At 41.8% G+C, this 13,751-nt stretch overlaps 1 pseudogene; it reads left to right on the forward strand.

Annotated features, from left to right (window-relative positions):
• LOC148138418 (NACHT, LRR and PYD domains-containing protein 3-like) overlaps positions 1 to 13,751 on the forward strand; it is a 106,228-nt pseudogene that overhangs the window by 90,854 nt on the left and 1,623 nt on the right.

The following is a 13,751-nucleotide window of genomic DNA, read 5'->3' on the forward strand; positions in this document are numbered from 1 at the left end:
TGAGAATGGACATTCTCTAGAGTGGGTGGTTTATGAGGAGAGATTGAGTCGATTGCGATTATACATTGAAATTTAGAAGAATGAAGAAGGGATCTTATGGAAACATTTAAATATATGATGATAATAGATAAGATAGAAACAGGAAGATTATTTCCACTGGCAGGGGAAACTAGATCTCGGGGTCATAGCCTCAAAGCAAGTAGATCTGATGAGGATATTAGTTGAGGAGAAACTTCTTCACAAACGGGTTGTGAATCTATGGTATTCAGTGACCAGTGAAGTTGTTGACACTATCTGGTTGTACTCAAAGATAGATTTTTGAACTTTAAAGAAATTAATGGTTATGGTGAGCGGGACAGTAAGTGGAGCTGGGTACATGAGAAGATCAGCCATGATCTTATTTAATACAAGAACCGGCTTGATGAACCAGATAGACTGCTCCTATTTCTACTGTCCTTCTGATGGAGTGCTGGGACAGAGTTGATGGAGAGAATGTTCTACTTCTGCTCCGAAATCCAATGGGTAGAAAATGGAAAACAAGCAGAAGAGAGAGGGAGGCTGCAAGGATAGAGAAAATAGAGTTTGAGTGAGGGCAGAATGGACGAAGGAGCAAAGACTGGAGAATGGTCCAGAGGTGTGTAATGGAAATCAGGAGCCAGGGTCACTGGAAATCAGCGAGGAAAGTAAGTCCTTGAAATTTTCTTTGTAAGGTAGCATTTGGTCCAGTGGTACAATATGAGTCTTGCCAGGGATCCTTTTTTTGTTCGATAGGGGTGGCACGGTGGCAAAGTGGTGAGCACTGCTGCCTCACATCACCAGAGACCCGGGTTCAATTCCCGCCTCGGGCAACTCTAGGTGTGGAGTTTGCACATTCTCCCCGTGTCTGCGTGGGTTTCCTCCGGGTGCTCGGGTTGCCTTCCACAGGCCAAAGATGTGCAGGTTAGGTGAATTGGCCATGCTAAAGTGCTATGTGAAGGGGTAAATGTAGGCGAATGGGTCTTTGGAGAGTCGGTGTGGAGTTATTGGGCCGAAGGGCCTGTTTCCACACTGTAAGTAAGTACTCTAATGAACGCTTGATCAATTGTTCCAAATAAGATTGAACGTGAGACCCGAGATGACATAACAAGTGCCCAACTAACTCGTTGAAAACTTCCAGCTTTTTGAATGTCCATCGGAAATGCATCCACTGTGATCATATACAAAACATGTTTCCGATTATGCATTTCTTTGTGCAGAAGTGTGCCTGTGGGTTTTGGAGAAAGAATAATAAATTTATGCATGCTGTCATCTGCACTCTTATATCGACATTGGTTTTCTACTGCATGTTTTGGCTCCACGTTCTTGATCCTGAGTAGGTGAAGACATTGATGTATTATTCCAATCCGTGTCTGTCCAAATCTCGATTGGGAATACAGCGTCTTCACTTTCCACAGTCAACCGTTCTGGTCCCTGCTCCAAACCCGCTTTTCACCACCTGATCCACCCCACTCCCATCTCCAAATGTCCTAAATGCTGAAGCGGTTAAGTGAAATCCGTGAACCTGGCACGTTTGAAGTAATGCACCATTCTGGATGCAGTCAAACCAGGACATATTATTCAGACGGACTCATTTAGGCATTTTAGGTTTGTCCATTGCTGTTGTTTGATGATAGCACAACAAAACATTGAAGTTTCATAAGCAGGGGAAAAAACATGTAGACCTGGCTGTCCATGCTCACTTGAGTACAGCACAGTTTCATCGGAATAACAGCTGAACTGTAATGTTTCAATATTGACGAAGTGAAATGACTCAAACCCAGGGTTGTACATCTGAAATTTGTAAGAATCTGAGAGGGGTAAAGTTACCAGGAGGATAATGAAACATGCTGAAATGAATGGACAAAAAGACCTCTTGCTTTTTTTTCAATCGGAATAGGATCAGCATCTCTAAATGTAACAATGGTCTGAAATTATTTCAAGACTAAATGGAAGGAAAATTGCCTCCTATTTTTCTGCATTATGTTCCACAATTTCTTCTGTACTCACTCACTCACTGAAAACAAGCACTATGTTATCCATAAACCTTGCACTTGATCCATCATCTCAGTCATTAACTAGCATTACAAAGAGCTGCATCTCGAGTAACAATTTCTGTGGCACCGACTACAACCATTCTGATAACCCAAAAATTACAAGTTCATTCCCAATCTCCGTTTTTCTCCTTTATCAGCCTTCACAGCAAGTCATATTTCCCCATCACTGCCTGGGCTCACTGGCAACACTAAACGTCTCCCCTGTAAACTGTGAAGACAGTTGACAATTCTGACTCCTTCAAACTGTAAAACTTTCCTGACCTTAATCCCTCAATGTTCCTACAAGCTGTTCAATCCAATTATCAGTCAGTTGTGTTGGGTTTAATCACTGGACATGTCCAGTACAGAGGAGCAGAGAGTAGCTTCGATTTGTCATTTTCACCATATACAAGTGATACAGTAAAAACGAGGCAGCGCTCCTCCAGGACCAAGGGTGCTACGTGGCCAGCACAAACTACACAACCACATACAGCATGAAGTGCATAAGCACTGCAAAACACGCAAGCTACAGTGTAATAGAAGAATGATAAATGATAGACATTATTCTCGAAGCAATGTGAAGTCATGTAAAGGACTTCAGATGGGAAAGAGTCCGATCATAATGTGTTAGGGAGCCTGATGGCTTGGGGGAAGAATCTGTTGCACAGTCTCACCATGAGAAAATGATGGCTGGAGAGGGAAGAGTTTGAATGAGTGGTGCGTGACGTCTTTCACAATGCTTTTAGGCTTTCGGATACAACTTACGGTGTAAATGTCTGTAATGGAGGGAAGAGAGACCCTGATGATCTTCTCAGTTGTCCTCACTATCTGCTGCAGGGTCATACGATGTGAGTCATTACAATTCCCGAATCAGGCAGTGATGCAGGAACTCAGGCAACTCTCAACGAACCCTCTGTAGGTTGTGGTGAGTATGGGGTAAGGAGGTGCGCTTTCCTCAGCCTGCAGAAAGTAGGGACGCTGCTGTGCTTTCTTGGATATGGAGCTGCTGTTGAAGGTCAGGTTGAGATTCTCCGCCAGGTGTATGCCAAGAAATGTGGTGTTCTTCAAAATTTCCACGGGTGGGCATTCGCCTTGCAGTGAAGAGTGATCGCTCCAGATAATTAAGAATTATTCACTCCAATCTTCTTCTGTGCATGTCATGTGTCTCTCAATACTAACCTCTGTACATGTCCAGTGCACAATGAGTAACAGAGAATGTTTCACTCCTTCTCCTGCTGTACATGTATATCACAGAGTCAGCTGTGCACACTGTCCAGTTTATGGAGTAATCCACTAGCACGGCCGGCACAGCTCTCCATCTTAGCCGTTTCCTTACCCCAATTTATGGTGTTTGGGATGGTTCTGTGAGGCACCCAAAACTAGCCGTGCACGTCCATTAAATGGCCTCGAACTTGGCCTGACAATCTCTACTGGGAAATAAATCCATATTAACTCTTTCCCAAATGATTCCTCCCTCACTTTGGACGTCAACCAACTGGAAATAACATATTCATTCCGCCCTTGCAAAACCTATAATATCGCTACTACATAAGACAGTAGGTAGATTAGAACTGCAATGTTATGACAGTTCTGCTCCCCATGGAACATGAAGAACAGAATTGCACTGGGATGAGCACAGAGTCGACTTACAACCAAATTACCAGTTCTTCAAAATTATAGCAGCATTGATGGAAGACAGGATAGGGCTAGGCTTGTTTTCTGGAGATCAGAGGAGAATGTGAGGTGATGCAATTAAGGTGTACAAACCCAGGAGAGTTTTGATACAGACCTGCTACCATAACACACAGTGAGGCTGATTGCTTGGAGGATGATATGATTCATGAGGGCTAACCCTTCCATCAGGACCTTGGTGGTGTGTCTGGACTTCATCCCAGTTTGGTGGCAATTCTCAACTCATTTAAATGCAACCAGGAACTTGAACAGAAAAGAAATAACTGTCAAGACTGCGGTCCAGGTTTTGGAAGTTGGAATGAGAACAGGGACCTAGTTCCATTTCCTTTGAAAAAGGAGCACCTGTCCTTTGTTTGCAATGATAAGTTCTTGTCTGCAGAAAAACAGAATTAAATGTTTAAGTCCAGTAACCGATCCTCAGAAGATTTTATTTTCCTATGAAGTTGTATTCCAGACACGAAACATTAAGTCTATTGCTCTCTTCACCGATGCTGTCTTACTGTTGAATTCCTCAAGCTAATTTTGTTTCTGTTCCACGTTTTCAACATCAACAGATGTTTGATTTCTGAATACAAAGTTTAAAATCCCAACAAGCCTCTCCGAATCAATTCCTGGAAACATAGAAGCCTTATTATATCAATGCTCCACTGAAGCTGCACTCGGCCCAGTTTCCATAACTGGGCTCATCGCCTGGAATATTATTACACTGCGACTCCTCATCCAAGTAGTCCTAAATGGTTGTGAGGTTCGTTGCCTCAGCTACCATCCCAAGCAGTGCATCCCAGAGCCCCACCACTCTCTGGGTGAAAGCCTTTTCTTCAAATCCCCTCTGCCTTTCCTTTTAAAAACTATGCTCCATTACTTTTCCGCATGAATTAATTAAAACACAAGAGCGCACAGCTAAGAAATGACTTAGGCTTACAGATGTCGTTTTAAGATTTGTTATCTGAACGCGCCCAACTGATGTATTTAGGTGCTAACTACATCTATAGCTCCCTGGGCAGACTCAGAAAATGTTTGATCTGAAATTTCCAATTCCCGTTTTATCATCTGTCTCTTATAGTTAATTTCCTGGTGGTTTTGATTCTAGCACAAGGAAAATGTAGACTCTCTAAGTGCACAACGCGCTGCCTGTTGGCTATGGCAATGTCAGATCTACTGTTCATTGTCATAAACATCACACTAAGGCGATTCAATATGTATTTCTACCAAAGGTCTCTGCTGGACCTCACCCTTGTGTGCAATGTTGACTTTGCCCTGACTCGGTGCAACCACAGACTGTTCCGTGTGGTTCACTGTCCTTTTCTCCTTTGATCGCTTTGTGGTCATTTCCTGCCAGAAGCTGAAGAGTAAATATTGGATATAGAAAACCTTCGCTGTGGCGTTTGCGACAACTGGCATTCTGCTCTGTTCAAAATGTATTCGTTTTTATTTTGTGTTTAAACCTCGGAAGATAATTAGTAATATTCCATGGTTCTGCTGAATAAAAACAACCTATTTTATTGATACCAGGTGGCTGGGATTTAAGTAGTTTGATAACATTTTAACCCCTTTTATTCCATTCGTGTTAGTTCTTTTGATGAACGCTCTGACAGTAAAGCAGGTATTTGTGACCAAGCGACTCCGCAAGACCCTGAGGGGTTTTAGCAAGAGAGAGAATCAGAAAGATGCAGAGGCAGAGAGCCGAAGGAAGTCGGTGATATCCCTCTTCACTATATCCATCAGCTTTATACTTCTGTGGTGAGTGTATGGTATAACATTCTTATCCCAAGGCTTTAACGGAACAAAAGACAATCTTGGGGAGACAAATATTTTACCGTATGTGGGGGACGTGCTCAAGGATTTCAGCTGCAATACCAGCACATTATTTTACGCAGTGACTGTGCCCAAGTTCAGAGAGAAGTTGAGGAATGCGGTACAACAATTGGTCAAGTCGAATCTTCACTTCAGGATGCCAGCAATGCCACTGGGAGGTCCATAGATGGCCGCAGTATTCCAATTTCACGAATTGCGTATGTCTAGTCAGGATCCCATCAGTACAAAGTGAGGACTGCAGATGCTGGAGATCGGAATCGACCATGTGTTGCAGGAAAAGCACAGCAGGTCAGGCAGCATCCGAGGAGCAGAAGGGTCGACGAAACGGACATAAGTCCATCATCAGGAATGGAGCGCTGATGCCCAAAACGTCTGTTCTCCTGTTCCTCGGATGCTGCCTGACCTGCTGTGCTCTTCCAGCACCACACTCAGGATTCAATCAACACAATCACATGGATCTGAGTATAACACCCTGCTGTGGGAGCGGGGAACACGATGGGGCACCATTCACCACACACAGGAACACGCTGCTATCCCTGAATAACTGATAGATTGACACACAGACAATTAGCAGCAGTAGGTCATTCAGCCAAAACGCCTGGTCCACCCACCATTTCAGAAGATCAAGACGCAACCAATTGTAGCATCATATCTGCGTTCACATCTGCCCCTGATAACCACAACACCCCATCACACCTCTTCCCCCCAACAAAGCTTAACAAGTATCAATCCTTCTGCGCCTTTAATTATTTAAGGGCATAACAAGGGATAGCAGTGAAGTGGAAAGTAGGTTACTGTGCGGGTGGGAGTGGAAGGGTGTGGTGGCGGTCGTGGAATGGACTTCAGCAGGATTTGACATGATGGACTCGCTGTGAGGGATGGGTTCAGCTGGAAACCCGGGTCTCCACGACCTGCCTTGTGGACAAGTGTTCAAGACCAGCAAGAGGATTTCTCCTGCAGGCGAGGAGAGGTGGAGACAGAAAGATTCCCACTTGAACATTGATGATTGTCAGATTCGCTATGTTCAACTTGCAATGAACACTTTAATACAGTGAAAGGTTCTCTGTGCTTGTGGATCATCTCGCCTGAGATGCTGATTATTTCGTGCACTTTTGTTTAATTTTTAACGTGTTTCTTGAGCCCATCTTTCTTCTCTTCCCATCAAAGGGATGTTGCCTCCTTTCTTTCTGTGCATCTTTCTGTTTGTCTTGGTAACTGGTCCTTTCTTCCTCTCTCACTTACTTTCCACCTCCATCTAGGACTTTCTCTCTCTCTCAGTTTCTCGCTGTTAGTCTTTCTCTCTCTCAGTTTTACTCAGCCTCTCTCTCTGTGTCTCAATCTCTCTGCCACTCTCTGTTGTTACCTCGGAAATTCTTAGACCATATGGAAGTTAAAAGTAAACACTTTATTGCATTTAAGCCGGAGAGAGATCAATAGTTAATAATACCGGGTATCAATGACAGATATCCCTGAATATGATAATAATAGGTCTCTTATTCTTAGTAGAGGTAACATAATGTATACCCTTTACACGCTTAATAACCTCGTTTTTCTCCAATTCCCACCATATAATGTTTCTTGTTTTAATTCGGTTCTCAGTAGATAATTAATGCATTAAATGTTGTTCACATAGGTTAAATAAAGCCATTAACGTGATGATTTTTACGCCACTGCAGATAATATCTCGGTTACAATCAACATTTTCGTCATTACATTGTAGCAACTGTCTGAGAAAGAGACTGCTGCTAGTTTAAACCAAGTGTATGCATTCCCTATTCTTCACTTCTTTAAAAGTCAAGGTATCATTACAAAATGGCGACTTGCAAAATGGAGTATTTTCCTCTGATTTCTGCATTTCTTTCTCACTGTCTCTGTCTCCATCTCTCCCTTTCTTCTCGTTTTCTTGCTCTGTATCTTTCCCTATCTTCTCATTTTCTCGCTCTCCATCTCTCTCTCTCTGTTTTTCTCTCTCGATTTGTTTCCTCAGTCTCACTCCGTCTATCTCTTTCTCTCTCGTTCCTTCTCTTTTTGAGTCTCTATCTTCCTCCACTTATCTATCCCTTTCTCTATTATTTTATCTCCTATTCTGTCTGTCTGTCTCCCTCTGTTTGCCTCTCTGTCGATATAATTCCCTCTCTCACACACACACAAACACTTATCATCTCGCTGTCGAATTCTCTGCCTCTCCCTCCCTTTCTCTTTCTCTTACACTCTCTAAGTCAGACACTCGTTGACTGAGATCAGCATATGCTGATGTGCATTGACACATTTCCCTTCCTCATCTCTTCATTCACTGATTCTCCTGCAAGAAGTGATTTTGCAAAAGAAAACAAACTGCACAGACACTGCCAGCAATACCTTGACACAATATTTACAATTCTGTAAATGCATTCTCTGTCCAGCTGCGAAACATTGTTTGCCTCCCCGTTTCTATTCCTGTGGCTGTGGAGGAATGTGTGTATTTCTCTTTCAGTGTGTGAGTTTCTCTGTGTCTGCGTATGTTTGTGATGCATTGCCTTTGTGTGGATGTTCCTGCATGTTGAAGTCTTCTCTGTTTTTTATCTTTTCATACGCCCTTGTGACAAAGTATGAGCATTTTTCTGCATTTGTGCGTGAGTTTGTTTTTTGATGCGTTTTGGTTACGACATACTGTGGTCTTTATGTATTTGGATATATTATTCAGTCTGCACGAGTGTTTCTTTGACAGACAGTGTTTTGCGTGGATATCTGTTAATGTGCCTGTGCAATTGGTGCCTGTGTGTGTTTTGGAGATGTGTGTTTGTACTCTTTTTGTCGATGTGCTGTCTTTATGTCTGTGTTGTTCCACATTTATGGTTTTGTATGTGTCTGTGTCTATCTGTGTCTGCATGTGTGTACATGTGCATGTGTCACTGTCAATATGTCATGATATTTCTATAACCTTGTGTGTGTGTGTGCCGGGTGTATTGCTGTAGTGCAGGGTGTTTCATTGCCTGGCTGTGTTCCTGATCAAGTAGATGAGTGTATGGCTAAGACTGTGGTTAGCTGTCTGTCTGTGTGTTCAGATCTTTCTGTGTCCAAGCAGGATCTCTCCGTGCCTCTGTATGTGTGTGTTTGGATTTGTTTATAACTGTCGCTCTATGACAGTATCTACTTTTGTGTATAGTTCTGTAACTGTATTTGGGTGTGGCCATGTGAGTGTATCACAATATTTCTGTAAGTCCTTGCACATTGGTGTCTAATGTCTCTTAATGTGATTTCATTTCCAGACATTAGGATGCCTGAATGATTCATTGTCTCTGTATAGATGGTTTCCTCTATCAAAGAATGACTGTACTTCTATGTGTGCGAATGTATATGCGTTCCCGTTGTGTGCATAAGTCCATTTCTGTAATTCCCATTATGAATTGCTTTCTGTCTGCATGTATGAAGTTGTAGGTCTACTGTGTCTATAAGGGATCTGAAAGGCTGACAAGGACTTAGTGAAGACTTTTCCAGTGTACTGGAAAATGGAAAATGTAACACTGTGTCAAACAGCTGGCTGTTGCTATGATACAAAAACAAATTGAAATTCGAATTCAGTTTAAGTTATGCCTCAAAATAACAAATTCCAATCAAGTTTGAATGCAGTATTTTGATAATGTTCAAACCAATTAAATGATTCAATGTTTCACGGTTTAAGTATCAGACAGTTTGAACGGTTAGTCAGAGTGGCAAAAGGCAGCAAGCCACCAACTAGCACAGATTGCCAAAAGAACTGCTCTCCAAAGGGTAACTTCATCTATCAAAGTCCCGTGTAGCACAATCCCTAAGAAGCAGAAAAGAAGACAAAAATAATCTACTGAGGAAACTCAGCAAAGCTGATTGGTTTTGAAATGTGATTTTGTTTTAAATCGAAAGCGGGACATTTTTTTTTTATCAGACCAGTATTGTAGACAGTGTGGTAAATGATAGGTTAAAGAGAAAGGTGTTGTAAATTGTTGTCAGTTAATATTTTCTGTTCGATTTAAAGAATAAAATTGTTATTTTTTACATCAAATACTGACTTTCGGGATAGTAATTTGTCTTTCAAATTTTAACAGATTACAGCACGGGGTGAATCTTTTCTGTGTTGCTAGTTTAAATCAGCAGAAGTGTTTACCCGATTTCACATCGGTTTGGGCACTCGTCCGGGATTTGAGTAGTTAGGGTCTCGGATTAGTGGTCCGAACAGGTTTAGATAGATCAAGTCTGAGGTTTGGACAGATTTGTGGTTTGGACAGATGTGTATTTTCGCAGAGTACAGCACGTGGTAGAACATTTCTGTGTTTTTAGTTTAAAGTAGCGGAGGTTTGCCCCTTTTGGGGAATTTCGTCCGAGATTTGAACAATGTTAGACAGATTTGATTAGATTTGGGGTACGAAAAAGCCGAGGAGATTTCAAAACTTGCAGATTAGTGCCCTAGATCTTTAAATAAAATGTAGGTGAGGCAATTTTTTTAACTTCGATGATTTGTGGTTGATTAAATTACAAGTGAAAGAAATCGCTCTGAAAATTGCTAAAGAGCTTCTGTGATTTGAAGGTCTTCCTCAAAGTTGCCAAGAAAGTTTAAAAGGAAAGGAGATGGCCATAACTTCAGAATTAGCAAGAAGTTGGAGTTGGGTTTAAACAAGGAAAAAAGAAAAGCTGTAATTGTAAATGAATTATTCAAACATGGAGAAACAGACAGTGCAGTGGAAAAACGTAAATAAGAATTGAGGAAAATGGATTTAGAAGATACACGAAGGGTAGAGAAAGTGAAAGAGAGAGACGAGAGAAAAGAGACAGAGAGGAAAGAGAGAGAGAGGAAAGAGAGAGAGAGAAGATATTTAGCTAAGCAAAGAGAGATTGAAGAAAAAGAGAAACAAAGAGAGAGAATTTGAACTTGAGAAGTTGTGCCTTGGTCAGCAAAATCAAGTTAACAGGATTGGGATGAAAAGAGAAGTAAGTGATACATACAAATATGTTAAATCTCTGCAGCATTTTGATGAGAAAGATGTTGAAGCCTTGTTTATGTAGTTTTTAAAAATGGCTAGTGAGGTAGAGTGGTCTGAAGATTTCTGGGTAATACTAGTTCGGACTAAAATGGTAGGCAGAGCTAGTGAGGCAATTGCAACGCTCTCAGATGAAGGGTCAAGATATTATGAAGACGTCAAACAGTTTACTTTAGGTACATAGGAATTGGTTCCAGATACATATAGACAGCGGTTGATAAACATAAAGAAGGAACCAGGTCAGACCTATGTTGAGTTCAAAAGAATTAAACATCATCAGTTTGATAGATGGGAGCGTGCTTTAAAGAATGACAGAACTTTTGGGGCTCGAAGAGAGATTATACTCCTGCTCGAAGGAGGAGTTTAAAACCTCACTACCAGAGTTGGTAAGAATTCACGTTGGGGAAACAGAACGTTCAGGAAGTAAGAAGGGCAGAAGGATTAGCAGATGAATACAGTTTGGTGCATAAGTCAAGCTTTCGGCCAGACTTTAATCCTGTGAGTGATAGAAGTTGGGGAAAAAAGAGGTGACCCTACGGTACGAAACAATGAGGAAAGAACACTGGTAACAGTTTAACAACAGATTAAATAAAAGAAGTCCACGAGGTTGGAAAGCGGGTGAAAGGCCTCAGGTCTTTCCACTGAGGTAAAGTGAGTTACTAATGCTTACAGTGCCGGTAATTATAGAAAGGCACAGTGGGGTAAGATGTGGTAAAAGAAGTTAAGCCAGTGTCGTTAATGAAGGTAGTAAAGTAAACCCCAAGAAGAGTCATTGAGTGGCAGGAACGTGCACTGCTGAGGCACTGTCTGGGTATGAAGTTAGTACCTGATCTCTACAAAGAAATCGGACCTGTGGGTAAAGTTCATTCAGAAAATAAACAGAGGGAGAATGACTAGAATTTACACTTTTTAGAGATACAGGCTCTAACCAGTAGCTGATAAAAAAAAAATGAGCGAATTTGCACTCTTTCTAATCTGTTACCCGAGAGTGTTGTAATTGGTGGAATAGATTAAAATCGAACCTGTATCCCTGGTGCTGTGAGGCAACGGTGCTAACCACTGAGGCACCGTGCCACCCCAAATTTCCGGGCTTCAGGGATAGGGTAGGTCGCACTTTGGAGGGACATTGCAGTCTGCTTGCACACTAGAAACCCTACATTGTGCACAATCAATCAGCACTTTCCCACGAATAAGCTCTATAGGCAAATTAGAACAGCCAATTTATCTAACCTGCAATCTGGGAGGAAACCCACGAAGACACTGGGAGAATGTGCAAATGGCACACAACCAATGGCCTGAAGTCGGAATCGAACCGCGGTTTGTGGCACTGCGAGGCAGTAGATCTAACCACTGTGCCACCGATGTAATATCGCACATACAAGATCTGGTTGAGTCCCAATTCAAGACTGGGGAATATCAGTGGGAGGGATTGAGAGAGTGTCAATCCGTTTGTTCTTGGGAACGATTTAACAGGGTCCAAGGTGGGAATAACACTCCTTGTTGTGGAGAAGCCCAAAGTAGACCAAGAAAATGAGGAATTAAAACAGAAATAACAGGTATTTTTCCAGACTGTGTGGTAATCAGATCCCACTTTCATAAGTCACAGCATGAAGCAAAATCTAAAGAGAAAGATGAAATCTTTGAGGTTCAGTTACAGGACACCCTGCTTGACGTAGTGGTGCGGGAAAGACCTGAACAGGTGGATGGTCAGACAGAAATGTTTCGTCCTGGTACGTTAAGGGACATACATCAAAAATTCAAGATATTAACAGATATATATGTGGATGCGTACACCAAACAGGAGGCAGAGAGTATTCCTGAAGTTTATTATGTGAAAGGTAGAACCCTCAGACGGAAATGGAGACCACGGCAATTTCGTGCAGAGGAGAAATGGGCCGAAGTGCACCAGATTGTTTTGCCGGTAACATACAGACAGGACGTGTTACGTGTAGCACAATAACTCCATGTAGGAGGTCACGTAGGCGTACAAAAGTCTCCGGCTAAGATACCAAAACATGTTTATTGGCATGGAATGAACAAGGGAGTTTTTAACGTTTGCCATATGTATCATATAAGCCAAATTGTAGGTTAGGGAGAGGGTGAAATAAAACCAGCTAATTCCCATATTTGAAGAAAGTTTCATGCGGGTTACAATTAATTGCGTCAGTCCTCACGCAAGAACTAAGAGTGGGAACCAGTACTTTTTACACGTAATGGCTGTTTCTGCCTGATTTCCGGAGCCAATTCCGTTACGGAGTAGCAAGGCAAAAAAGGTAGTAGAGAAGTTGGTAGCTTTCTTCACAAGGTATGGGCTACCCAGAGAGATTTAGTTGGACCAAGGCTCAAATTTTATTGCTAGGCTGTTTAATGATGTTATGGATATCTTAAGTCTACAGCATTTTAAATGCAGTGTGTATCGTCCTGAATCCCAGGGTGTTTAAGAAATATTGCATCGGACCCTGAGACCATATTGAGAGCATACTGTCCAGACTAGCTGAATGGTTGGCATAAAGGTATCACATTCATACTGTTTGCCATTTGAGATGCCCAATCAAATCTACTCAGTTCAGTACCTCCGATTTAACATTCGGACTGAAGTGAAATGTCCGAAAAAATTAATTAGAGATAAAATGACAGGAATTTAGAAAATGACACCAAGTTTGACTTCGGGCATAGTTACGGTTATGTGCCATGTATTATAGACAAGTGAGCCTTACTTCTGTTGTAGGAAAGGTTCTGCAAAGGATTATAAGAGATAATGTTTATAATCATCTAGCAAACAGCAATTTGATTTCAGATAGTCAACATGGTTTCTTCAGAGTAGGTCGAGTCTCACAAACATCATTGAGTTTTTTTGAGAAGGTGACCAAGCATGTAGATGAGGGTAGAGCAGTTGACGTGGTATACATGGACTTCAGTAAAACGTTTGAAAAGGTTCCACATTGTAGGCTGTTGGTGAAAATGCACAGTCATGGAATTGAAAGTGATTTAGCAGTTTGGATTAGAAACTAGCTTTCTAAAAGAAGGCAGCGAGTGGTGGATTGATAGACAATATTCAGCCTGGAGTCCCGTTACTAGTGGTGTGCCACAAGGATCTGTTTTGGGACCAGTGCTGCTTTTTTCATTTTTATAAGTGACTTAGACGTAGGGATAGGTGGATGAATTAGAAAATTTGCAGACGACACTAACGTTGGTGGAGTAG

This window comes from Chiloscyllium plagiosum, unplaced genomic scaffold (genome assembly GCF_037043375.1).
Source record: "Chiloscyllium plagiosum isolate Xiang-an unplaced genomic scaffold, Cpla_swu_hap1 HiC_scaffold_40, whole genome shotgun sequence".
NCBI classification, from domain to species: Eukaryota; Metazoa; Chordata; class Chondrichthyes; order Orectolobiformes; family Hemiscylliidae; genus Chiloscyllium; species Chiloscyllium plagiosum.